Source organism: Ipomoea nil, unplaced genomic scaffold (assembly GCF_001879475.1).
Source record: "Ipomoea nil cultivar Tokyo-kokei standard unplaced genomic scaffold, Asagao_1.1 scaffold0202, whole genome shotgun sequence".
Lineage (NCBI taxonomy): Eukaryota > Viridiplantae > Streptophyta > Magnoliopsida > Solanales > Convolvulaceae > Ipomoea > Ipomoea nil.
The window spans coordinates 453,666-461,802 of NW_017616630.1; positions in this window are offsets into that span (position 1 = coordinate 453,666).

Consider the following 8,137-nt stretch of genomic DNA (forward strand, 5'->3'; position numbering starts at 1 on the left):
AAAATATCATAGGCACGATAGGGGAACCCAGACGTGGCTCGCCAAGTCTCGAGCCATCGCCCACCTATCTTCGCAGGGGGAGAAGATCCTACGAACCTCGAGGAATGCATCTGAACGTTCGACAAGATCTTTGAAGTAGTGGAATGCCCGGAAGGACGCCATGTGGAACTAGCCTCGTTCTACTTCGGATATAAGGCTGATCTTTGGTGGGTTCACGAGGGACTTGCCTGTAGGCAAGAACCGGGATTCAACTAGGAAACCCTGAAGGCTCGGCTACGGGGATGTTTCTATCATGCGCATGTAAGGGCAACCATGTACGAAGAATTCCCCCACCTGAAACATGGGACAACTACAGTGGTGGGATACCACAAACGATTCTTCAAGCTAGCTCGTTTCGCACCTGAATTGGTGCCCATGGAGGCGACTAAAGTAGAGAAGTTGTGGCGGGTCTCGACTTCGAGACTCGAAAGGCTTTACCCGTAAGTAAACCCAGGACCCTCGACGAGGCTTACGCTAGCGCCGCCGACCTTTACCAAATCCAGCTTCTACAATGGGGAGTTCAGGAGCAGATCCGGAATAGGAGTAACGGAAATGGGAGACCATCTGTAAGGAGAACTAGAACGCTAATTAAATGCAAGGAAGTGAAGTAATGCAAGAACAACGCCATTGCCTAATCTTTAATGCGAGATAAGTATATCATGCAGACGTGTGAACCCTTTGCCTCAGCTCCAAATATCATTCGCCCTTGAATCCCAACCTCTCGATATTCCTAAATTGTTGAAACCCTTTGCATCGAATCCTTGGTTATCCTTGAAAGCAATTAAACACCCGTTATGCATTTCCTTACTCTTTGATTCATCCTTGGAAAACCTTAAATTGCTATGAGCTTGGAACCATTTCCATCACTCTAATTTTATATCCCTCTTTTGGAGTCCTTATTAGAACCCTACGAGTGGTGTAAATCCCTTGCTGTGGCAGATGGCGTGAGAGTTGGTGTTTGTCGGTTTAGTGCTAAGGCGATCGATCGACGGGTTAGGCAGAAATGACGGATGCGTGGAGAGTATCGTACGCCGAGCTTCGCTGCTGTAAAGACCCCCGCCTTGGCGTGAAGGCCTTGGTAGTTTTAAGACATCGTAAAAAGTACATACGACACACAACGACGCCAACGTCGTGTGACAACAAGAGCAGTCAACCAAATGTATTCCAAGAAAGAGAAAGACATCACTAAGCATTTTGATCGCTAAAGGATTAAAACGGGATCGAACAACAAAGTGGAACCCTAAAGAAGATCAAAAAGGCGTTACGCTAACCAAGACAAGAAAAGACAAAGTTGGATTGCAGCCAACTACCCTATGAAGACTTCAAGATTGATTAACTATGAACAAGACTCGACCAATTGAGAAATTAGTAAAGGCATGCGCAAATCCTTAGGTAAGAAACCATGGATCATCTCAAAGATGCTAACTTTGGTAAACGACCTTTGACCCACGCCACATTCTCAAAAAAGGAACTATCGATCGCATTAGCTGTAAAGTTACAATGGACTCTATGATGCAACCCACTAGGAAGGGTTGACAAAAGAATCATGCAAACCAAGACGTCAAGACGGGAACTTGTGCCACAAACTTACAAAGGCCTTAAGTCAAGCACTGAGGGTAGACCAGGTCTCCTACAAACATGGTTAACATTCGAGTATTCAAAGGACTCTTCCAAGATTCTGTAAAGAGAGAGAATACCGAAACCTATGGTACAAGCCCATTCCAGTCCCTAGCCCTTTTGTTTACCTTACCAAAGATCCTCGAATCCATGTAGAATAAAGGAGACATCCATTTTCGTCCAAGAAGAACAAAAGAAGACGGTTAGAGTCTAAGGGACATTTCTTATCATAGGTTTTGTGCATCCACCCTAGGATCGCACGTTCAAGGGAAGTGTAAGGAACACTCTGGTCCAAACCTCAATTACCCTAAAGATCAATCAAAGAAGTAAAACAAATCGCAAGGATCGCCAAGTCGTTTCACAACAAGAATCAGCAACCGACTTCATTTTAAGAAAGAGGGAAGTGTGTTAAGTGCTTTCACTACTAAAAGCATCACCAAAAGGGCGCAACAAACCAAATTCCAGGAAGGACATGAAGTCTTGCTAAAGAATCTCATCTACCAAGGAAGAGATGAAATTCAAATAGGTCAAGGAAGTCAACCCGAATTTCCCTGACCCTTAAGAAACCTCAAAAAGGATCGGGAGTTGGGACCTAAGGATTGGCCTAGCTAACCGACTCAGTCAAGACTTTTGAGTACTTTGGAGAAATATGCACAGAATTCGCCACGTGAACCCCTTCAAAAGTGGTAAAGATGGATAAGATTTCAACTTGGGAAGAAAAGACCAACGAAAATCCTAGAGTCAATCAGTACCAAAGCTAAAGAAACAGGATCATCAATTCGTCATTACGTCGGAATCGGTGCCTCAAGCCATAATGATCAACTCAAAGTTGAGAATCCTTAACCCTAATCTAGCCGAATTCTTCCCCTCCCTTGTCATTCAAATGCCACTTTGTTCAAGAAAACCCTTTCTGCCCTTCCAAACTCATTCTTGATTCCTTATTTCAAATTATTCCATACAAGGTGGCGCCCTTATTACCTAAGTTGCAACTTTGAAAACTTCGGTCCTCTATTCCTAATTAACCCTGCCCTCGAGTTTAAAACCTAAAATCCTTCGCTCTCTTTATCCTTCTAACCCAATCCTTCCCAAGACCCAGTGTGCGTAGATGGATATTTACGTACCTTTCCCCGTAAAATGTGTCCTCATGAAATACAGTACTGATTTTGACTCATTATCCCCAAAATGATTTCTAAAGCTTCGGGGACGAAGCTTCCTATAAGGGGGGGGGGGTGTAACACCCCGTGTTACAGCCTTTAATCCTGGATTAATTATTTAATTAATTCCGTTAATAATAATTATAAAGGATTTAATTTGGTTAGGATCCCCTTTAATTAATTAATGTGGTCCACCATGGATCGTGGACCCTTGCCTACACTAGAGTCTTAAGCCTATTTGGAATAAAGGAAGTGGTCATTCCACTATTCAGATTCTAATTAGGAATCCTAGACCTATTAGGAATAAAGATAGTAGGTCTTTACTACTCAGATTCTAATTAGGAATCCTAGACCTATATACCTGTTAGGAATAGAATGTAGGTCTTTACCACTCAGACTCTTATTAGGATTCCTAACTCTATAAACAGGGGATTAGAAAGCAATTAGAACCCTTACCACCCATAGTTATATTACACGAAAATATTCCTGGGAGATTCCCCACCACCAAGCCTAGTGAGATCAATCGGATGGAAATCGTAAAAAAGAACCTTAATAGCCAAGGGAGGATTAATTAAGGCTAAGAGGTAAACCATGTCTCAACAAAATCTATTTTCCTCGCTATATCTTATTCATTGGCTCCTTTGATATATGATTCTGTGCTTGAGTCTTGATAGAGCTTTGCCTAGGGTTTTTATTGTGTTTATGTGATAATCTTGGTGTTTATGTGATAATCTTGATGTTTATGTGATAATCTTGATATTCTTGATACTATGATTAATTATATGAACGATCTTGTATTTTGATTATGTCTAGAGCCCTAGGGTTATAACGTGGATTTCGTATTATGTTATTATTGGTATGTTTGGGTGGGATTTTGCATGTTCGGGTGTTGAGTCTAGCCTAGGACTTGTGTTTAGGACTTTGCATATAGATTTCTTAATGTTCTTGTGATTCCAGATGTCCCTGGATCGTTATGTGATTTATGTTGAGTCTTGGCATGTTTAGGAATCGTGTGAGGGTGTATTTGGTGTGATTCTTGGGTTAATTCCGTTAAGTGAATACGTGGTGTTGTCGTTATTTGTTTGAATGTGTTTGGACATGGTTTCAGGTTCCACGAGGGATCCCGGGACCATAAAGTTGTCTGTGTATCAGTGGGGGGTAGGTCGGGGGACTGACCACCCACCACATACCTGCTGCCCGCAATACTGTTCCAGCGGGCAGCCGGCGGGCGGTGGTCTGCCTGCCGGCCACCCGCTGGAATAGTAACCCGCCGCCGACGGGTGGTCCTCCACCCGCCACCTACCCGCTGGAATCCCGACGTGGTCCACGGTGTTTTTCCCCGTTTAATGTTTCCCCGTATCCCGTTGTGTCCCATTGAACCCCGTTTGTCGTGTATGAGTCTCGTTTGGTGTTTTCGGCATCTTTCTAGGAATTTATGTGTGATACATGTCGTTGTTGTTGTGTCTTGCTTGATATGTGTTTATGTGTTGATTGATTGATGATAATGAGTATTGGGGTCATTGCGCAATGGCTAGTGTGACTGATGATGATGATGATGTGATGATGAGATTGTGATTGGTGGAAAATAAACTGTTGGTGGTTGGCACCACTTGTGCCCGGTCATTGTACTAAAGGTACAGACCATAGCGGTGACTGTGCTAAAGGCACACACACACCTTCGATTTGCTTGCTTTAGGCATGGGTCAGGTTAAAAGTGTTGCGGTGTCATGTTAGAGCTATATGCGCTAACCCCTTGGTAATGGCACTAGAGGTGCGGATCATTCAATGGCACTGCGGCACCATCTTTATATGTTGGTGGTTGAAAGGTTGTAACACCCCAGATTTTCAGGATATTTAAAACTTATAAAATAAAGGTGAAATCTCGTTGAATCCCAAGACATAGTACAAGAGTATGGGGTGCTATGCCACACCTGAGCTAGAGAACTCAAGTGCACAGGCTAACTGTCTAATATCCTCAAATAGTACCAGTACTAAATCATAGCACGCAGGCCGAAAGGGAAAAACTATCTAAGCTACGTCCAAGCTTCTAACGCGCTCCAGTGAACTACTCGTCTGTGCCTGAAAGCCAAATATATCTGTTCAGCGAGAGATGCTGGTAACCCACTCCAACGCGTTGAAATACAATACATATAGAGATAGATATACGAAAACCATTTTAAAGCATGAAGATATATCCTACGAGACTCTAGCTTTTAAAACCGGGAATGACTCGACAAATAAGGCTAGACACAAGCAACAGTTATAACAAGCGTATACAATCCACAACAGGCAAGACAGGTACAGCTGAGCACAATTAATAATCATAACCCAACATAAACAATCCCCAGCATAAATCCCACAGTCACATCCCCCAATATACTCATAAACACAACTCATCCATATCTCATCACATAGCACACTTTGTTGGCGCCACAGGACCAATCGCATGCCCATACATGAGGGTCAGCGCATATAGCTCTGACACGGCCCCGCAGCATCCTGCCCCGTCTCACCTTACGGAGGAGTCGATCGCAACCGACTATTGAACTGCAGTTCTATATAATATTTGTATACCTGACCGGTCTTTACCAGCCTGGTTAACAGTTGGGATGGTTCTCAACCCATTCAACTGCCAGTATAGTGGACCTTTGTCCTATATAATATTTATATACCTGACCGGTCTTTACCAGCCTGGTTAACAACTGGTATGGTTCTCAGCCCATCCGACTGCCCGTATAGTGGAACTTAGTCCTATATAATATTTATATACCTGACCGGTCTCTACCAGCCTGGTTAACAGCCGGTATGGTTTTCAGCCCACCCGACTGCCCGTATAGCCCGATTGATCTTAACCAATTCGGGGTTACATGCACACATAACACATAGCAAGCACATGCAACCCACATTAACACATTGGGAAGGGGGAGAAAACGTATAACAAAACCTATGCGTGATCCTTCACATACTAAGAATAGTCCTAAGGGGTTCATACTCCTTTCACCTAGGTCAGCGGGATACCAATTCAACTAGCATGCAATATATAAGACTCATACAACCTACGAACGGTACCCGAAACATCAAACTAGACATAGGCACGATAGACGGAGTCCGTTGGGACACCACGGGGGTCGGGGAAACATCAAACGGGGAAGTCGAGGTCCCAAGTGTGGGAATTTCCAGCGGGTAGCCGGTGGGTGGGGGGCACCCGCCGGCTGCCCGCCGGTAACACTGTTCCGGGCAGCGGGTCGCCGGCGGGCAGCTGCCCGCCCGCCGGCTGCCCACTGCCGGAACTGCCCTCTTTTGACCGCGGGTAGGTGACGGGTCCCCTACCCCCACCTACCCCCCACTGACTCATTAACACCAAAAACGCCCCGGGAACCTTCGTGGAACCCGAGACCATGCTTGGACACTTTTAAACGCAATTGACAACACACGTAGACGATTTAACGGATCAAAATCAAGAATCAAACGGCACATAACCTATCATGCTTTTCTAGACCCTATAAACCCCCAATCATGTGAAATCCCACCCAATATACCAAGAATAATACCATACGAATTCCACGATATAACCTAGGGTTCTAATTACTTTTATAACAACAAGAATACGGTTCGCCTTCTAATTACAAGATTCGGTATAAATAACACATAAGCATCAAGAACGTCATACAATTATCAAGAACACCATATAATCATCAAGAACTCCACGTAATCGTTAAGAACACCATAGTTATCAAGAATCTCCCAATATCAAGATCACCCATGGAATTATCCCATCAATCATCAATAATAATATCATAAAACATCAATACACAATAATATGGGGAAATCCTACAGGGGAAATCATAACTATGAAAATAGGTTTTGTTGAGACATGGGTTACCTCTTAGCCTTAATTAATTCCTTGGTTATGAAGGGTTTCTCTTTAAGCTTTCTTGCTTTCTTGATTTCTTCTAGGGGGGTTCTTGGAGCTCTTTGGGGTGGTGGGCGTTATTCCTGTGGTGGGGGGGTTTCTAGGTGCCTCATAAGTCCCCTATTTATATGATTAGAAGTCCTAGTTAGGAACTAATATTATGGGCTTGCTAGTTCTATTTCTTTTGGGACTAAGGATTGGGTTTAGGGATAAGGGCCCGTGGACTATGGTGGGCCTTTCCTAATTAATTACTGTGATTTAATTCTCTCTTTTGGGTAATTGATTAAATGATTTAATTGATCTTAGGGGTCGTAACACGGGGTGTTACACTCTCCCCCCCTTACGAGGGGCTTCGTCCCCGAAGCCCGGTGTGTTAATCCACTCTTTCACCCCTAGGCATCCCGCATCTTGGCCTCCTGGTTAGGAATGTGGCCCCACGTTTTGCCTTAGCTGGGGTAGACTGGATTCCTGGTGGTGTTGTGATAGAAGGCTTTTAGGTCTATCTCGGTTTCCTGCTCTTGAGCTGGATGCCCCGCGAGTGCCCATGGTGGCCTCGATCGCCGCCACCCTCTGATCGAGTGCGCGTGTCGTACGGATCAAGGATGAGAATCCTTCCTCCATGATTTGGTTTTGCCGGTTGAGCTGTGCGAGTATGCGTTCATTGATTGAGCCCTCGTTTTGTTCCCTTGGATTTCCTCCTGATCGTGGTTGCACTGTTGGATTGGGCTCGTCATCCTCCTCCTGATCCTCATTTCCCTCTAGAATTCCGCAATCTTGCATAGCCCATTTGAGCTTTTTGTTGGAGATGTCTAGTTGGTCGACCAATTCTCTTCGTTCATCCTCGGGTTTTTGGCAGATTTCTTCGAGGGTGAGGTAATGTCCTCCCTCGGTGTAGTAGATGTCATTGCGGCGTAGGTTTTGGGCGTTAAAGACCATGCCATATGCGGTCTTTACCTCGGTGTCGCTTAGGTCCACCCCCTTTTTCTCCATGATCCAACTTAGGATCATCCCGTAGGGTAGGCTAAGACGGTTGTTTGTCTTGCAAAACTCCATGTGTTTCAGCATGAGTGCTGGCATGTTGAACTTGATTTTATGTTTCAGTAGATAGGCAAAGGTGCATTCTAAGCTCCCTACGTCCTTGCTCTTATTATTGGTGGGCAAGAGGCTACCGGTTACAATCATAACCAATATCTTTTGCTCCGCCGATAGCCACTTCCGGTTGGGTCGCGTGGCCGAGGTGAACCCGTCCTCTTTCCCGAGTAGGTACCCGAGGTAGTCCTTGTACCCTGTGTGTTGGGTATCGATCCACCCCTTTCGGTCGTAGTTTGACACACCCGTGGTGGTCAATTTCAAGAGTTTGGCCAAACGGCCCTCGGAAAGCACAATTTCCTTGCCACGGACCTTGGTGGTGACT